At 39.3% G+C, this 20,882-nt stretch overlaps 1 protein-coding gene across 4 annotated transcripts in view; it reads right to left on the bottom strand.

Annotated features, from left to right (window-relative positions):
• Positions 1-20,882, bottom strand: part of KLF8 (KLF transcription factor 8) — a 353,812-nt gene that overhangs the window by 155,051 nt on the left and 177,879 nt on the right. The gene's annotated exons all lie outside the window — the stretch shown is intronic.

The raw sequence follows: 20,882 nt of genomic DNA, 5'->3' as shown, positions 1-20,882 counted from the left end.
GATGAATGGATAAAGAAGTTGTGGTACATATACACAGTGGAAAATTACTCAGCCATAAAAAGGAATGCATTTGAGTCAGTTCTAATGAGGTAGATGAAGCTAGAACCTATTATACAGAGTGAAACAAGTCAGAAAGAGAAAGACAAATATTGTATTCTAATGCATATATATGGAATCTAGAAAAATGGTAATGAAGAATTTATTTACAGGGCATCAATGGAGAAACAGACATAGACAATAGACTTATGGATATAGGGAGAGGGGACGAGAGTGTGAGATGTATGGAAAGAGTAACATGGAAACTTACATTACTATATGTAAAGTAGAGAGCCAATGGGAATTTGCTGTATGGCTCAGGAAACTCAAACAGGGGTTCTGTATCAACTTAGAGGGGTGGGATGAGGGAGATGGGAGGAATGTTCAAAAGGGAGGGGATATACGTACACTTAGGGCTGATTCATGTTGAGGTTTGACTGAAAACAAGAAAATTCTGTAATTATCCTTCAATTAAAAATTATTAACTAAAAAAACCTTATTTTAAAAATAAATTCCATGATTTTGATTTTTGTTTTTCATGGTTTGTATCTGATTTTGTCTAATTCTTTGTTTTTTATTTTTATTTTTTGATGTTTTGATTTTAATTTTGTATCTTTGATAGTCTAAATTTTAGTGTTGATTTTCACTTAAGGGTTTGATTATTGGCTTGATTGCTCTTCTCTCTTTAAACGCCTCTTATCCTTTTTTACCCCCGCCTTTTCTCCTTCTTCCCTCTTCTTTTCCCTATGTAAGTGTGTAAATCTCTTTGGGAGTTCATGGCTGTTGAGAATTGTTTCACCAGTAGTCTAGGGGTTTGGTCTTGAGAGGGTAACAGGCAGGAAGGACAGGGGTCTCCAAATGGAGGAAATAGGCTGCAAGTGTCAGACAAATAGGCTGCAAGTGTCAGACATTTTTATCTCTCTTAAGTTGCAGGAGGAAACAAACTAGCTATATTTTTTTCCTTCTCTATACAAATTTAAAATAAGTTTTCTTTTAAAATACTGTGTTGCCATAATGACACCTGGTCTCACCTGAAGTTAACTATTCTCAAACCTTGAGTTAACCAATGCATTTTTCTTATGGAAATGTTTGTCTTAAGCTATGTTAATGTACTATTCATTTACCCTAGACTCTGTCTTCAAGTCGGTTTTGCCTAATGGCTCAGAACCTACTTGACAAACCATTATGTTATACTCAGATATTGTTCCCCTAATCTATGTAAATGAAACTATTTGTATCTGCCTTTCTACAAGATTCAAGTCAATCGTTTTATGGCCCGGGATGAATCGTCTGGTTCTGAGATTTTCCCAAAATACATCTCATGGAGGAGGGGCCTGGTGACATTCTGAGTTTTAAGACATTCCTTTCTTTCATTAACAGACTGCTAGTGACTATATAACATCCATCTGAAGACTAGCGGGGGGGGGTACTCTTTCTGCCCCCTTCTGATGCCTATATCAGAAGCTTTTTCTATCTCCTTTATACTTTAATAAAACTTTATTACACAAAAGCTCTGAGCTATCAAGCCTCGTCTCTGGCCCCAAATTGAATTTTCCTCTGGAGGCCAAAAATCCTGGTGTCTTTTTGTGGTTCAGCAACAACCTTTCAGTCTTCTATGCTGTGTGGCCAGTGAAGTTTTGATGCTACTGTAAGGGGTAGGGACTGAATCCCAGAGACAGGAGACTCAAACCCAAGACCTCGGACCACCAGAGAACTCGGGACCCCATGGAACATTAATAGGCCAGAGCCCTCCCAGGCCTCCATCTCAATACTAAGACCAAGCCACACCCAAAGGCCAGAAAGCTCCAGTGCCAGATGCCCCACACTATTTCTTCAGCCAAACAGGAACACAACTCTGAACATTAACAGACAGCCTGCCCAAAGCCATATAGAACCCATAGACACCAAAACACACCACTGGAATGGCACTGCCCTCCAGAAAGACAAGACCCAGCTCCATCCATCAGAACACAGGCACAAGTCCCCCCAACAAGGAAACCTTCACAAGGCATTGGCCCAACCCCATCCACGGGGGACAGACTCCAATATTAAGAACTGTGACCTTCCAGCCTTCAGAAAGGAGACCCCAAACACAGTAAATTAAACAAAATGAAAAGACAGAGAAATATGCAGCAGATGAAGGAACATGGTAAAAACCCACAAGACCAAACAAAGGAATGGGAAATAAGCAGTCTACTTGAAAAACAATTCTGAGTAATTATAGTAAAGATTACCCAAAACCTTGAAAATAAAATGGAGATGTCGATAAATAGACTAGATGCAATAGAGATCAATACGATACAAGAAATGTTTAATGAGGGCTGAGAAGAAAGTATAAACAATCAATAATGAACTGATGCTGAAGCTGAAACTACCATACTTTGGCCACCTGATGTGAAGGACTGACTCACTGGAAAAGACCCTAATTCTGGGAAAGATTGAAGGCAGGAGGTGAAGAGAACAGAAGATAAGATAGTTGGATGGCATCACTGACTTGATGGACATGAGTCTGAGCAAGCTCCAAGAATTGGTGATGAACAGGGAAGCCTGGTGTTCTGCAGTCCATGGGGACACGACTGAGTGACTGAACTGAACTGAATGAACAACACAATAACTGAAATTAAAAATACACTGGAGGGAACCAAAAGTAGGGAAGCTGAGTTAGAAAAATGATTAAATGAAGTGGAAGATAGAATGGTGGAAATAACTGAATCAGAGAAGAAAAAAATAATAAAAAGTAGTGAGGACAGTCTCAGAGACCTCTGGGACAACATTAAGCTCCCCAATGTTCAAATCATAGAGGTCCCAGAAGAATTAGAAGGGAAAGGACATAAGAAAATATTTGAGGAGATTATAGTCAAAAAATTCCCTAAAATAGGAAAGGAAATAGTCACCCAATCCAGGAAGCTCAGGGAGTCCCATATAGGATAAACCCAAACAGATACATGCCAAATACATATTTCTCTACATAATAATACTATCAAAAATTAAACATAAAGAACAAATATTATAAGCAGCAAGGAAAAGCAACAAATAACATACAAGAGGATACCCGTAAGGCTAACAGCTAATCTTTCAACAGAAACTCTGCAAGCCAGAAGGGAATGACAGGATATACTTAAAGTGATGAAAGGGGAAAACCTACAACCAAGATTACTCTATCCAGTAAGCATCTCATTCAGATTTGAAGGAGAAATCAAAAGTTTTACAGACAAGCAAAATTTATGAGAGTTCAGCACCACCAAACCAGCTCTTCAACAAATGCTAGGGGAATTTCTATAGATAGGAAACAAAACAAAAAAAAAAAAAAAAGTTCTATAAAAACAAACCCCAAACAATAAAGTGAATGGTAATAAGATCATACATATCAATAATTATCTTAAATGTAAAAGGTCAAAATGCTCCAATCAAAGGACACAGATTGGCTGAAGAGATACAAAAACAAGATTCTTATATATGCTGTCTACAAGAGACCCAACTCAGACCTAGGGATACATACAGACTGAAATTGAGGAGAGAGAAAAAGTACTCCATGCAAACAGAAATTAAAAGAAGGAGTAGCAATATTCATATCAGATAAAATACACTTTAAAACAGAGATCATAACAAGAGACAAAGAAGGACACTACATAATGATCAAGGGATCAATCCATGAAGATGTAACTGTTATAAATATACATGCACCTAACATAGAAGCACCTCAATATATAAGGCAAATGCCAACAACTATTAAGGGGAAGTGAACAGTAGCACAATAATAGTGGGGAATTTAAACACTCAACTCACCCCAATGGACAGATCATTAAGATAAAACTAACAAGGCCGCATAAGCTTTAAACAATACATTGGACCAGTTGGACCTAATTCATGTCTACAAGGCATCTCAATAGAAAGCGCAGAGATAAATCAACACATGGGCACCTTATCTTTGACAAAGGAGGCAAAAATATACAATGGAAGAAAGACAGTCACTTCAATAACTGGTGCTGGTAAAATTGGGCAGTTCCATGTAAAAGAGTGAAATTAGAACACTTCTGAACACCATACATGAAGATAAACTCAAAATGGATTAAAGACCTAAATGTAAGAGCAGAAACTATAAAAACCTTAGAGGGAAATATAGGCAGAATACTCTGGGACATAAATCACAGAAAAATCCTCTATAACCCATCTCCTAGAGTAATGGGGGAAAAAACCCAAAACTAAACAAATGTGACCTAATTAAACTGAAAAGCTTTTGTACAAGAAACAAACTATAAACAAAGGGAAAAAACAGACCTCAGAATGGGAAAAACTAATAGCAAATGAAACAATTGATAAAAACAAATCTCCAAATTATACAAGCAGCTCATGCAGCTCAACACCAGAAAAACAAACAATTAAACAAAAAAACCAAACAACCCAAAGACCTAAACAGACATTTCTCCAAAGAAGACATACAGATGGCAAATGAACACATGAAAAGATGCTCAATACTGCTTTGTATTAGAGAAATGCAAATCAAAACTACCATGAGCTGTCATCTCACCCCAGTCAGAATAGCCACCATAAAAAAGTCTACACACAATAAATGCAGGGAACCCATTTGCACTCTTGGGAATGAAAATTGATAGAGACAATATGGAGAAGAGTATGTATATTCCTTTTAAAACTACGAATAAAACTTGCATAAGACCCAGTAATCCAGTAAACCCCGAGGAAACTCTGGTGCACTGGGACGACCCAGAGGGATGGTACAGGGAGGGAGGAGGGAGGGGGGTTCAGGATGGGGAACACGTGTATACCTGTGGTGGATTCATGTTGATGTATGGCAAAACCAATACAGTATTGTAAAGTAATTAACCTCCAACACTGGGACGACCCAGAGGGAGGGTATGGGGAGGGAGGAGGGAGGAGGGTTCAGGATGGGGAACACAGGTATACCTGTGGCGGATTCATTTTGATATTTGGCAAAACTAATACAATATTGTAAAGTTTAAAAATAAAATAAAATTTACAAGACAAAAAATAAATAAATAAATAAATTGATATTAAAAAAATAAATAAAAAGACAAATGACCCTAATGTTCATTGCAGCACCATTTACAATAACTAGGACATGGGATTAGCTTAGATGTCCATCGACAAATGAATGGATAAGAAGTTGTGGTACAGATACACAATGAAATATTACTCAGCTATAAAAAATAACGTATTTGTGTCAGTTCTAATACGGTGGATGAACCTCAATTCATTTCACTTCAGTTCAGTCACTCAGTCGTGTCCGACACTTTGCAACCCCATGGACTGCAGCACGCCAGGCCTCCCTGTCCATCACCAACTCCCAGAACTTGCTCACACTCATTTCCATCAAGTCAGTGATGCCATCCAACCATCTCATCCTCTGTCGACCCCTTCTCCTCCTACCTTCAATCTTTCCCAGCATTAGGGTCTTTTTCAGTGAGTCCATTCTTCGCATCAGGCGGTCAAAGAATCGGAGTTTCAGCTTCAGCATCAGTCCTTCCAATGAATATTCAGGGCTGATTTCCTTCAGGATGGATTGGTTGGATCTCCTTGCAGTCCAAGGAACTCTCAAGAGATTTCTCCAACACCACAATTCAAAAGCAACCACTTTTCAGTGTTGAGCTGTCTTTCTGGTCCAACTTTCAAATTCATACATGACTACTGGAAAAACCATAGCTTTGACTAGATGGACCCTTGTTGGCAATGTCTCTCCTTTTTAATACGCTGTCTAGGTTGGTCATAACTTTTCTTCCAAGGAGCAGGTATCCTTTAATTTCATGGCTTCAATCACCATCTGCAGTGATTTTAGAGCACCCCAAAATAGTTTCTCACTGCTTCCATTGTTTCTCCATCTATTTGCCATGAATTCATGGGACCATATGCCACAATATTAGTTTTCTGAATGCTGAGTTTTAAGTCAAATTTTCCACTCTCCTCTTTCACTTTCATCAAGAGGCTCTTTAGTTCTTCTTCACTTTCTGTGATAAGGCTGGTGTCATCTGTGTATCTGGGGTTATTGATATTTCTGGAAATCTTGATTCCAGCTTATGCTTCATCCAGCCTGGCATTTCTCATGATGTACTCTGAATATAAGTTAAATAAGCAGGGTAACAATATATAGCCTTGACATACTCCTTTCCAACTTGGAGCCAGTCTTGTTCCATGTCCAGTTCCAAGTGTTGCTTCTTGATCTGCACAGAGACTTCTCAGGAGGCAAGTAAAGTGGTATGGCATTTTCATCTTTTTAAGAATTTTCCACAGTTTGTTCTTATCCACACAGTCATAGGCTTTGGCATAGTCATTAAGCAGAGATACATGTTTTCCTGGAATTCTCTTCCTTTTTCTATGATCCAACGGATGTTGGCAATTTGATTTCTGGTTCCTCTGCCTTTTCTAAATCCAGCTTGAACAACTGGAAGTTCGTGGTTCACATACTGTTGAAGCCTAGCTTGGAGAATTTTGAGCATTACTTTGCTAGCATGTGACATGAGTCCAATTGTGTGGTTGAGTATTCTTTGTCATTGCCTTTCTTTGGGATTGAAATGAAAACTGAACTTTTCCAGTCCTGTGGCCACTGCTGAAGTTTCCAATTTTGCTGGCATATTGAGTGCTGCACTTTCACAGCATCATCTTTTAAGATTTGAAATAGTTCAACTGCAATTCCATCACCTCCAGTAGTTTGTTCGTACTGATGCTTCCTAAGGCCCACTTGACTTCACAATCCAGGATGTCTAGCTCTAGGTGAGTGATCACACTCTCGTGGTTATCTGGGTCATGAAGATATTTTTTGTATAGTTATTCTGTGTATTCCTGCGACCTCTTCTTAACATCTTCTGGTTCTGTTAGGTCCATACAGTTTCTGTCCTTTATTGAGCCCATCTTTGCATGAAATGTTCCCTTGGTATTTCTAATTTTGGTCTGAATTTGGCAATAAGGATTTCATGATCTGAGCTACAGTCAGCTCCTGGTCTTGTTTTTGCTGACTGTATAGAGCTTCTCCATCTTTGGCTGCAAAGAATATAATCAATCCAGTTTTGGTTTTGACCATCTGGTGATGTCCATGTGTAGAGTCTTCTCTTGTGCTGTTGGAAGAGGGTGTTTGCTATGACCAGTGTTTTCTCTTGGCAAAACTCTGATAGCCTTTGCCCTGCTTCGTTTTGTACTCAAAGACCAAATTTGCCTGTTACTCAAAGCTCAGGGTGAACCTAGAGCTTATTATATAGAGTGAATATGTAAGTGTAAGTGAAAACCACTCAGTCGTGTCCAACTCTTTGGGACCCCATGGACTATATAGTGCATGGAATTCTCTAGGCCAGAATACTGGAGTGGGTAGCCTTTCCCTTCTCCAGGGTATCTTTCCAACCCAGGGATAGAACCCAGGTCTCACACACTGCAGGCAGATTCTTTACCAGGTGAGACACAAGGGAAGTCCCATACAGAGTGAAGTACCTCAGAAAGAGAAAGACAAATAGTGTATATTGACGTATACATATGGAATCTAGAAAGAGGCTACGGATGATCCTATATGCAAGGCAGCAAAGGAGACACAGACATAAAGAACAAACTTTTGCTCACAGTGAGGGGCAGGGGGAGAAGGTGGGATGACTTGAAAGAGTAGTATTGAAGCAGATATATTATTGTTGTTGTTGTTTAGTAGCTAAGTTGTTTCCAACTCTTTGGTAACCCATGGACTGTAACAGCCAGGCTTCTCTGTCCTTCAGTTTCTCCTGGAATTTGCTCAAACTCATGTCCATTGAGTTGGCGATGCTATCCAACCATCTCATCTTCTGTCACACCTTTCTCCTGCCCTCAGTCTTCCCCAGGATCAGGGTCTCTTCCAATGAGTAGGCTCTTCACATCAGGTTGCCAAAGTATTAGAGTTTCAGCTTCAGCATCAGTCCTTCCAATGAGTATTCAGGACTGATTTCCTTTAGTTTTGGCTGGTTTGATCTCCTTTCTGTCCAAGGGATTCTCGAGAGTCCTCTCCAGTACAAAAGTTCAAAAGCATCAATTCTTTGGTGCTCAGCAACTTTTTTTTTAATTAATTAACTTATCTTAATTGGAGGCTAATTACTTTACAATATTGTAGTGGTTTTGCCCTAAATTGACATGAATCAGCCATGGGATTACGTGTTACCCATCCTGAAACCCCCTCCCACCTCCCTCCCCATCTCATCCTTCAGGGTCATCCCAGTGCATCAGCCCTAAGCACCTTGTCTTATGCATTGAACTGGACTGGCGACCTATTTCTCATATAATAATATACATGTTTCAATGCTATTTTCTCAAATCATCCCACCCTTGCCTTCTTCCACAGAGTCCAAAAGTCAGTTCTTTACATCTGTGTCTCTTTTGCTGTTTCGCATATAGGCTCTTCGTTACCATCTTTCTAAATTCTATATATATGCGTTAATATACTATTTGGTGCTTTGATTTCTGACTTACTTCACTCTGTATAATAGGCTCCAGTTTCATCCACCTCATTAGAACTTATTCAAATGCATTCTTTTTAATAGCTGAGTAATACTGTATTGTGCATACGTACCACAGATTTCTTATCCATTTGTCTGCTGATGGACATCTAGGTTGCTTCCATGTCCTGGCTATTACAAACAGTGCTGCGATGAACATTGGGGTACGCATGTCTCTTTCAATTATGGTTTCCTCCGTGTGTAAGCCCAGCAGTGGGATTGCTGGATCGTACAGCAGTTCTATTTACAGTTTTTACAGGAATCTCCACACTCTTCTCCATAGTGGTTGTACTCATTTGCATTCCCACCAACAGTGTAAGAGGGTTCCCTTTTCTCCGCACCCAATCCAGCGTGTATTGTTTGTAGACTTTTTGATAGCAGCCATTCTGACCAGCCTGAGATGGTACCTTATTGTGGTTTTGATTTGCATTTCTCTGATAATGAGTGATGTTGAACATCTTTTCATGTGTTTTTTGGCCATCTGTATGTCTTTGGAGAAATGTCTGTTTAGTTCTTTAGCCCACTTTTTGATTGGGTCATTTATTTTTCTGGAATTGACCTGCATGAGCTTCTTGTATATTTTTGAGATTAACTCTTTGCTAGTTGCTTTGTTTTCTATTATTTTTCCCATTCTGATGGCTGTCTTTTCACCTTGCTTATAGTATCTTTCATTGTGAAAAACTTTTAAGTTTAATTAGGTCCCCATTTGTTTATTTTTGCTTTTATTTCCATTACTCTGGGAGGTGGGTCATCAGGATCCTGCTGTGATTTATGTCAGAGAGTGTTTTACCTGTGTTTTCCTCTAGGAGTTTTATAGTTTCTGGTCTTACATTTAGATCTTTAATCAATACATTTTGAGTTTATTTTTGTGTATAGTGTTAGAAAGTGTTTTAGTTTCATTCTTTTACAAGTGATTGACCAGTTTTTCCAGCACCACTTGTTAAAGAGATTGTCTTTTCTCCATTGTTATTCTTGCCTCCTTTGTCAAAGATAATGTGTTCATAGATGCATGGATTTATCTCCAGGCTTTCTATTTTGTTCCATTCATCTATATTTCTGTTTTTGTGTCAATACCATACAGTCTTGATGACTGTAGTTTTGTAGTAAAGTTTGAAGTCAGGCAGATTGATTCCTCCAGTTCCATTCTTCTTTCTCAAGATTGCTTTGGCTATTTGATTTTTTTTTTTTTTTTGTATTTCCATACAAATTGTGAAATTACTTGTTCTAGTTCTCTGAAAAATACCAGTGGTAGCTTGATAAGGATTGCATTAAATCTATAGAATGCTTTGGGTAGTATACTCATTTTCACTATATTGATTCTTCCAATCCATGAACATGGTATATTTCTCCATCTATTTGTGTCATCTTTGATTTTTTTCAGCAGTGTTTTATAATTTTCTATATATAGGTCTTTTGTTTCTTTAGGTAGATTTATTCCTAAGTATTTTATTCTTTTCATTGTAATGGTGAATGGAATTATTTCCTTAATTTCTCTTTGTTTTCTCATTGTTAGTGTATAGGAAGGCAAAGGATTTCTCTGTGTTAATTTTATATCCTGCAACTTTACTATATTCATGGATTAGCTCAAGTAATTTTCTGGTGGGTGCTCAGCTTCTTTACGGTCCAACTCTCACATCCAAGATGGGTTGCCTTGCATATCTGAGGTTATATGTCTTGCATATCTGAGTACATTATGAGAAACACTGGGCTGGAGGAAGCACAAGCTGGAATCAAGATTGCTGGGAGAAATATCAATAACCTCAGATATGCAGATATGGGTTGCCTTGAGAGAGTAATATTGAAACATATACATTTTCGTATGTAAAACAGATAGCCAGTGGGAATTTGCTGTATGATGTAGGGAACCAAAGTCGGTGTTCTGTGACAACCTAGAGTATTGGCATGAGGAGGGAGGTAGAGGGACGTTTAAGACAGTTGGGCCATGTGCATGCTTGTGGCTGTTTCATGTTGAAGTAAGGCAGACACCATCAGAAGATTGTAAAGTAATTATCCTTCAATTTAAAACAACATAAAATGAAAAAAAAAACAACATTTAAATAAAATAAATTAAGTAAAAAAATGATGGGATCCCCTACTTAAGAATCATTAGAAATTATTAGAAGTCAGGCATTGGTTCCAACATTTTACTTACATTATTTATAATCACAAGTTACTCTATTATTTTAGTGATGAGGAAACTGAGGCTAGATGATAAAATTGAGTTGGGGATAATAAATTCAATGGAAACCCAACTTTATGTATACCAACTGAATTGAACATATTATTATATGAGAATCAGAATGTACATCTAACAAGTATTCACATCATCTTTGGATAAACTAATGAGCATGATATGACAATATTATTCATTCACATTCTACTTATTATTTAGGTGACAGCTGTACTACATGATCATCTAGGTCAATCATCCCAATCAACTTCTGTTTCACTGACAAAAAAGACATTTCAGAGCTAAATCTTAGAAGATCATCTGTAATATATTTATCCTATGTTTACATGGGAAAGTTTATTGGGTAAATATTTTGAAGAAACAATCATAGTAATGTCCTCAAGCACATTACTGTCTGAAAAGGGGGTAAAAGCTTAGAAAAATACACAACTGACCAACATACAAGGAACAGAGTTGTGCAGCTTCCAGATAATATAGGTAAAATGATATGAAAACTCAAAATAGTTTATCTCTATATGCAAGGATCAGGTAAGCTTTCATAGAAATGGCAACTAATTTGAGATTAACAATGAAAGGAATATTATAAGTATTGTTTTAAGGAAAAAATATGAAAACAAGTACATTACAAGGCAGTTAATTTATGATAAGTATCCGCTGAACAGAACAGATAGTGATATACAATTACTAAGGAATAACTAAGGATATAAGGAAAGCTTGCTGTGGGGGCTAACTACTATAATAGGACTTGAAGGAAGGTTAAGTTTTAAATGGGAGCATGGTGGGCAAAATGAAGCAATTTAAGATAGAAGTACATCATGAGAAATGCTGGGTTGGAAGAAGCACAAGCTGGAATCAAGATTGATGGGAGAAATATCAATAACCTCAGATATGCAGATGACACCACACTTATGGCAGAAAGTGAAGAAGAACTAAAGAGCCTCTTGATGAAAGTGAAAGAGGAGAGTGAAAAAGTTGGCTTAAAGTTCAACATTCAGAAAACTAAGATCATGGCATCCGGTCCCATCACTTCATGGCAAATAGATGGGGAAACAATGGAAACAGTGGCTGACTATTTTTCTGGGCTCTAAAATCATTGTGGATGGTGATTGCCACCATGAAATTAAACGATGCTTACTCCTTGGAAGGAAAGTTATGACCAACCTAGACAGCATATTAAAAAGCAGAGACATTTTTTCAACAAAGGTCCATCTAGTCAAGGCTATGGTTTTTCCAGTGGTTATGTATGGATGTGAGAGTTGGACTATAAAGAAAGCTGAGGACCTAAGAATTGATATTTTGAACTGTGGTGTTGGAGAAGACTCTTGAGAGTCTCTTGGGCAGCAAGGAGATTTAACCAGTCCATCCTAAAGGAAATCAGTCCTGGGTGTTCATTGGAAGGACTGATGTTAAAGTGGAAACTCCAATACTTTGGCCACCCGATGTGAAGAGCTGACTCATTGGAAAAGACCCTGATGCTGGGAAAGATTGAGGGCAGGAGGAGAAGGGGATGATAGAGGATAAGATGGTCGGATGGCATCACCGTCTCAATGGACATGGGTTTGTGTGGATTCCAGGAGTTGGTGATGGACAGGGAGGCCTGGTGTGCTGCAGTTCATGGGGTCGCAAAGAGTCGGACATGACTAAGCAACTGAACTGACTGAAGATGGCATTGAAAATTAATTTTTAACAATTTTATCAGTGTCTGACACACAGTATGCCAATACATATTTATAAATAAATTATATTTCCAAAAGCAATCTTCTCATTATTCATCAATGTAAGTGATACAATAAACTACAATTGACTCAAGCCAAAGCTTAATATGTCACATAATAATTATGCCCCTGCCAGAATGAGAAAAGATAAATGGTTGTTCTCCCTCACCACCAGACACACAATCTGGAGAGATGAAAGATGATTAGACTAAGCTTGGTGATTTGGTTATTTGAATTCAGTTAACTGAACCATCAAAGGCCTCATTTCAGAAATGCAAAATTTTTGTATAGCACATCAGAGACTTTTGGGAAAATTATACTAGTTGATCCTAAAAGCAATAGTGAATATGTCTTGCAACACACCATTAAGTAGTCTAGTTAAGGTTTAGATGCTTTTAGGACAAAAGCAGTTAATATTCTCTTACAAACCAGTTCCCATTTCTTTCTAATTGCTATTAAGAAAGTTAGAAATTCACCAGATGTATTTTATAGAGGTATGTTTAGAAAACTTTATGGAGCTGACAATGAATTTAACTGATCTTAAAATTTTTGAGGTGGTCATCCAAAAGGAAATACAATCATTAAATATCATTAAATTAAATGCAATTAAATACATTCCTATTCTTGGATGAATGTAAAGACAGTACAAAATCTATGAAGTTATCATTGGTGATATTATTACTATATATGTGGTTGTTATAATAAAAACCTCAAATAAATCCCCAGTTTAAATACACATTCTTAACACACATTACATATGTGTTACACTCAGAGTTGTAAGCAATGTTGAAACTTTAAGAAAAAAAATTTTTTTTAATTTAGAAAAGCTTATTTAGTTAAGGCTTTTAAAGAATGGTCTTATATTTTATTCTCCATCCTGTAATGACATAGGACTTGTTTGAAAATATGCTCAAGTAAATGCTAGCTTTAAAGAACGATTTCTCATTTTTATAAGTGTGAAAAATATATCATTTGTAAAACTTGGAAAAAAGGAAATTTACATACTGGGATGATGGGGTGAGGGAGTTGTAAAAAGGGTAGTGATAATCTAGTTCATGTATCCTGAAATTCTCTTGCAATGTACCGTGAAAACTTTAACGAGAGGTACCTACAGGTCCCCAGAGCTCTGAAAGTAGAACCATTAACTAGTCTGGTCTTGAGGATGGACCAGATTCACCTATTAATTCTAATTTGAGTTCGTATTTCTGCCCTTCCTATGTTTTCTGCCTGTCTGCTCTTCAAACAAACATGAAGATACTATTCCCTGCCCATTCTCTGTGTTCCCAAAAGTTGCCAAAGATTAACAACTCTCATACTCTCATATATAAGCAGACCCCCTAATATTCTGAAGAATTGGATGATGTCATCTGTAAGTAACTGGTTTCTACTGTCCAAAAGTCATGTTGTTTATATTACCTGAATTAAGTTGCCCAAAAAATGAGGGAGAAGGCATGTTAGTGGCCTTATCTCTTGGAGGTGTATCCAGTAAGAACAATGTTAAATCAGAAATAAGCAAAACCCATGTTCTAGCTTAAGCCTTTAAGAAAGCTAATTTAATATTCTGAGGTAACCTTTCACCTCCTGCAAGGTGTTTTAAGTACAGTTCAGTTCAGATCAGTCACTCAGTCATCCGCAACTCTTTGCAACCCCATGGACTGCAGCATGCCAGGCCTCCCTGTCCATTACCAATTCCTGGAGTTTAAGCAAACTCATGTCCATTGAGTCGGTGATGGCATCCAACCATTTCATCCTCTGTCATCCCCTTCTCCTCCCACCTTCAAACGTTCTGAGCATCAGGGCCTTTACCAATTAGTCAGTTCTTCACATCAGGTGGCCAAAGGATAAGAGTTTCAGCTTCAACATCAGTTCTTCCAATGAATATTGACGGCTGATTTCCTTCAGGATGGACTGGTTGGATCTCCTTGCTGTCCAAGGGACTCTTAAGCATCTTCTCCATTACCACAGTTCAAAAGCATCAATTCTTCAGTGCTCAGCTTTCTTTATAGTCCAACTCTCACATCCATACATGAATACTGGAAAAACCATAGCCTTGACTAGATGGACCTTTGTTGAAAATATAATGTTTCTGCTTTTTAATATGCTGTCTAGGTTGGTCGTAACTTTTCTTCCAAGGAGCAAGCATCTGTTAGTTTCATGGATGCAGTCACCATCCGCAGTGATTTTGGAGCTCAAAAAAAATAAAGTTTGACATTGTTTGCACTGTTTCCCCATCTATTTGCCATGAAGTGATGGGACCAGACGCCGTGATCTTAGTTTTCTTTTTTTTTTTTTTTTTTATTTTATTTTTAAACTTTACAATATTTTATTGGTTTTGCCAAATATCGAAATGAATCCGCCACAGGTATACCTGTGTTCCGCATCCTGAACCCTCCTCCCTCCTCCCTCCCCATACCATCCCTCTGGGTCGTCCCAGTGCACCAGCCCCAAGCATCCAGTATCGTGCATCAAACCTGGACTGGAGACTCGTTCCATATATGTTAGTTTTCTAAATGTTGAGTTTTGAGCCAACTTTTTCACTCTCCTCTTTCACTTTCATCAAGAGGCTCTTTAGTTCTTCACTTCCTGCTGTAAGGGTACTATCATCTGCATATCTGAGGTTATTAATATTTCTCCCAGCAATCTTGATTTCAGCTTGTGCTTCATCCAGCCTGGCATTTTTCATGATGTACTCTGCATAGAAGTTAAATAAGCAGGGTGAGAATACACAGCCTTGACATACATCTTTACTGATTTGGAACCAGTCTGTTGTTCTATGTCCAGTTCTAACTGTAGCTTCTTGACCTGCATACAGATTCTCAAGAGGCAGGTCAGATGGTCTGGTATTCCTATCTCTTTCAGAATTTTCCACAGTTTGTTGTGATCCACACAGTCAAAGGCTTTGGCATAGTCAATAAAGCAGAAGTAAATGTGTTTCTGGAACTCTCTTGCTTTTTTGATGATCCAACGGATGTTGGCAATTTGATCTCTGGTTCGTCTACCTTTTCTAAATCCAGCTGGAACATCTGGAAGTTCATAGTTCACATATTGCTAAAGCCTGGCTTGGAGAATTTTGAGCATTACTTTACTAGTGTGTGCTATGCTATGCTATGCTAAGTCACTTCAGTTGTGTCTGACTCTGTGCGACCCGATAAATGGCAGCCCACCAGGCTCTGCCATCCCTGGGATTCTCCAGGCAAGAACACTGGAGTGTGTTGCCATTTCCTTCTCCAATGCATGAAAGAGAAAAGTGAAAGTGAAGTTGCTCAGTTGTGTCCGACTCTTAGTGATGCCATGGACTGCAGCCTACCAGGCTCCTCTGTCCATGGATTTTCCAGGCAAGAGTACTGGAGTGGGATGCAATTGCCTTCTCCATACTAGCGTGTGAGATGACTACAATTGTGCGGTAGTTTGAGGATTCCTTGGTATTGCCTTTCTTTTGGATTGGAATGATGACTGATGTTTTCCAGTCCTGTGGCCACTGCTGAGTTTTCCAAATTTGCTGGCATATTGAGTGCAGCACTTTCACAGCATCATCTTTTAGGATTTGAAACAGCTCAACTGAAATTCTATCACCTCCACTAGCTTTGTTTGAAGTGATGCTTCCTAAGTAAGGCCCACTTGACTTCACATTCCAGGATGTCTGCCTCTAGGTGACTGATCACATCATCATAATTATCTGGGTCATGAAGATCTTTTTTGTACAGTTCTTCTGTGTATTCTTGCCACCTCTTCTTAATATCTTCTGCTTCTCTTAGGGCAACACCATTTCTGTCCTTTATTGAGCCCATCTTTGCATGAAATGTCCCCTTGGTATCTCTAATTTTCTTGAAGATATCTCCAGTCTTTCCCATTTTATTGTTTTCTTCTATTTCTTTGCAATGATCACTAAGGAAGGCTTTCTTATCTCTCCTTGCTATTCTTTGGAACTGTGCATTCAGCTGTGTATATCTTTCCTTTTCTCCTTTGCTTTTTGCTTCTCTTCTTTTCACAGATAGTTGTAAGGCCTCCTCAGACAGATATCTTGCTTTTTTATATTTCTTTTTCTTGGGGATGGTCTTGATCCCTGTCTCCTGTACAGTGTCACGAACCTCCATCCATGATGAACTACAGTGGAGGTTTTAAGGGCAGCGAAACAGTAATTCTATCAATGGTGCTCTAGAGAAAACAGTCTCGGGGGGAGGAGCTAAGATGGTGGAGGAGTAGGATGGGGAGAACACTTTCTCCCCCACAGATTCATCAAAAGAACATTTAAACGCTGAGTAAAGTCCACAAAACAATTTCTGAATGCAGGCAGAGGACATCAGGCACCCAGAAAAGCAACCCAAGTCTTCGAAAGGAGGCAGGAAAAAATATAAAAGACAAAAAAAGAGACAAAAGAGGGAGGGATGGAGTTCTGTCCCGGGAAGGGAGTCTTAAAAAGAGAGAAGTTTCCAAACACCAGGAAACCTCACTGCCAAATCTGTGCTGAACCTTGGAGGCACAGAGGGCAACATAACACAGAGGAAAAATAAATAAACAATTAAAACCCACAGATTACGAGCCCTACGGTAACTCCCCCAAGTGGAGAAGCAGCGCAGATGCCTGCATCCGCCACTAGCAAGCGGGGGCTGGGCAGGGAGGCTCGGCGCAGGCTGCATCGCTTGAATGCAGGATTCAGGATCTGGCCTGAATACCCTGAGTGCTATCTGAGTGAAATAATTTGGGCTAGCAAACCAGACTGTGGGATATCTACCACGTGAAAAGCCAGCCCTAACCTAAGACACCACCAGGCCCGCGCACGGAACAAAGGACTGAACAGAGATAGCCGGCTGCAGACCATACGCCTCCAGTGACAGGCAGCCAGAGCCAGAAAGGGGCAATCGCAGCCCCAGAAAGACATTATCTATAAAACCGTAAGCAGGCTTCTTTGCTAACTAACACTTCTCGGGGGTCTGGACGGTCAACATCCGCTTGAGAAGGTGCGCCGGTTGTACACCTAGATAACTGAGCGGCAGGGAGTGGATAAGTTGCAGCAATCGTGCTCACCAAACACTTCATCACCTGAGCTGCTCGGACCTGGGAAGGGCACAAAACGCAGGCCCAACCAACTCTGTGTCTCTGCAGACTACCCGAGTGCCTGAACCTGAGCGGCTTGGACCTGGGAGGTGCAAGCAGCCCAGGGCCGGCCACGGATGCTTCCTGGCAGAGCAACCTAGAGCCTGAGCAGTGTGGGCAGGGAGGCTACATGCACCGTGAGCAGGGGCAGACCTAGTGTGGCCGAGGCACTACGAGAACACGCCAGTGTTATTTGTTTGCAGCGTCCCTCCCTCCCCACAACATGACTGAACAATTGAGCCTTAAAAAAAAAAAAAAGTGTCCAACACCATCCCCTTTGTGTCAGGGCAGAAACAGGACACTGAAAAGACCAGCAAACAGAAGAAACTATAACAGAGGGAACCGCCTTGGAAGCTACAGGCAATAGATTAAAACTCTGTGGTTAGTACCAAATACATAGGAAGGGCCCTATAGATCTTGAGAAATATAAGTCAGACCAAGGAACTAGCCAAAAACGAACTGACCCCACAATACCCACAACAAAACCAAAGAAAGTCCTAGATATATTTTTACTATTTTTACAATCATTCTTGCTTTTCTTTTTTTTTAATTTTTAAAAAAATTTTAAGTCCTCTATTATTCCTTTAATCTTCACTTTTATAACCTACCATTACTTGGCAAAAAAAAAGACATTTTTTAAGCAAACTTCATATGTATATTTTTATAATTTTATCATCTTGGTTTTTTTTTTCTTCTTTTCTTTAATATTGTATTTTTGAAATTCCAATCTCTACTCTATATTTTTAATTCAAACTTTTTGGTATTTGTTATCACATCATAGAAAAAGCAAGAGAGTTCCAGAAAAACATCTATTTCTGCTTTGTTGACTATGCCAAAGCCTTTGACTGTGTGCATCACAATAAACTGTAGAAAATTCTGAAAGAGATGGGAATACCAGAACACCTGATCTGCCTCTTGAAAAATTTGGATGCAGGTCAGGAAGCAACAGTTAGAACTGGAAATGGAACAAAAAACTGGTTCCAAATAGGAAAAGGAGTTCATCAAGGCTGTATATTGTCACCCTGTTTATTTAACTTATATGCAGAGTACATCATGAGAAATGCTGGACTGGAAGAAACACAAGCTGGAATCAAGATTGCTGGGAGAAATATCAGTAACCTCAGATATGCAGATGACACCACCCTTATGGCAGAAAGTGAAGAGGAACTCAAAAGCCTCTTGATGAAAGGGAAAGAGGAGAGCGAAAGTTGGCTTAAAGCTCAACATTCAGAAAACGAAGATCATGGCATCCGGTCCCACCATTTCATGGGAAATAGATGGGGAAACAGTGTCAGACTTTATTTTTCTGGGCTCCAAAATCACTACAGATGGTGATTGCAGCCATGAAATTAAAAGACCCTTACTCCTTGGAAGGAAAGTTATGACCAACCTAGATAACATATTGAAAAGCAGAGACATTACTTTGCCAACAAAGGTTTATCTAGTCAAGGTTATGGTTTTTCCTGTGGTGATGTATGGATGTGAGAGTTGGACTGTGAAGAAGGCTGAGCACAGAAGAATTGATGCTTTTGAACTGTGGTGTTGGAGAAGGCTCTTGAGAGTCCCTTGGACTGCAAAGAGATCCAACCAGTCCATTCTGAAGGAGATCAGCCCTAGGATTTCTTGAGTTGACTCATTGGAAAAGACTCTGATGCTGGGAGGGATCGGGGGTAGGAGGAGAAGGGGACGACAGAGGATGAGATGGCTGGATGGCATCACTGACTCGATGGACGTGAGTCTGGCTCAACTCCGGGAGTTGGTGAGGGACAGGGAGGCCTGGTGTACTGCGATTCATGGGGTCAGAAGAGTCGGACACGACTGAGCGACTGATCTGATCTGATCAATTTTGTACCTATATTTTTTTTTATAATTTTTGTGACTTTTTTTCCTCTCTCTTTCTCTTCTTCTTTTATATAACATTGTATTTTTGAAATTCCAAACTCTACTCTAGATTTTTAACTTTTGGCTTTTGGTATTTTTTATCAATTTTTTACCTATATTTTCTTTATAATTTTTGAGACTTTGTTTTTTTTTTTTTTGTCCCTTTCTTTCTTTTCCTTCTTCTTTTCTTTAACATTGTATTTTTGAAAATCCAAACTCTACTCTAGATTTTTAATTTTTGCTTTTATGTATTTGTTAGCAATTTTGTACCTTTAAGAACCCAATCTTCAGTACCCATTTTTCACTAGGGAGCAAGATTACTGGCTTGACTTCTCTCTCTCCCTTTGGACTCTCCTTTTTCTCCACCAGATCGCCTGTGTCTCCTCCCTAGCCCCTCTCTACTCTACCCAACTCTGTGAATTTCTGTGTGTTCCAGACGGTGGAGAACACTTAGGGAACTGATTACTGCCTGGATCTGTCTCCTTCCTTTTCATTCCCCCCTTTTATCCTTCTGGCCACCTCTGTCTCCTTCCTCCTTCTTCTCTTCTCTGTATAACTCTGTGAACATCTCTGAGCGGTCCAGTTGTGGAGTGCACATAAGGAAGTGATTACTGGCTAGCCCACTCTCTCCTCTATTGATTCCACCTCATCTCATTTGGGTCACCTCTAACTCCTTCCTCCCTCTTCTCTTCTCCATGTAACGCTGTGAAGCTCTCTGGGTGACCCTCATGGTGGAGAAACTTTTCATCTTTAACGTAGATGTTTTATCAGTGGTGCTGTATAGAAGGAGAAGTTTTGAAACTACTGTAAAAATAATACCGAAAACTGGAAGCAGGAGGCTTAAGTCCAAGCCCTGACTCCAGGGAACTCCTGACGCCAGGGAACATTAATTGACAGGAGCTCATCAAACGCATCCATGCCTACACTGAAACCAAGCACCACACAAGGGCCAACAAGTTCCAGGGCAAGTAATACCAAGCAAATTCTCCAGCAACACAGGAACACAGCCCTGAGCTTCAAGATACAGGTTGTCCAAAGTCACCTACAAACCATAGACATCTCATAACTCATTACTGGACACTTATTGCACTCCAGGGAGAAGAAATACAGCTCCACCCACCGGAACACCGACACAAGCTTCCCTAACCAAGAAACCTTGACAAGGCACTGGTACAAACCCACACACAGCGAGGAAACACCAGAACAAAGAGAACTCCACAAACTGCCAGAATACAGAAAGGACACCCCAAACTCAGCAATTTAAACCAGATGAAGAGACAGAGGAATACCCAGAAGATAAAGTAACAGGATAAATGCCCACCAAACCAAACAAAAGAGGAAAAGAGAGGGAATCTACCTGATAAAGAATTCCGAATAATGATAGTGAAATTGATCCAAAATCTTGAAATTAAAATGGAATAACAGATAAATAGCCTGGAGACAAGGATTGAGAAGATGCAAGAAAGGTTTAACAAGGACCTAGAAGAAATA

This window comes from Bos mutus, chromosome X (assembly GCF_027580195.1).
Source record: "Bos mutus isolate GX-2022 chromosome X, NWIPB_WYAK_1.1, whole genome shotgun sequence".
NCBI classification, from domain to species: domain Eukaryota; kingdom Metazoa; phylum Chordata; class Mammalia; order Artiodactyla; family Bovidae; genus Bos; species Bos mutus.
This window is presented reverse-complemented; position numbering and strand designations above follow the sequence as displayed.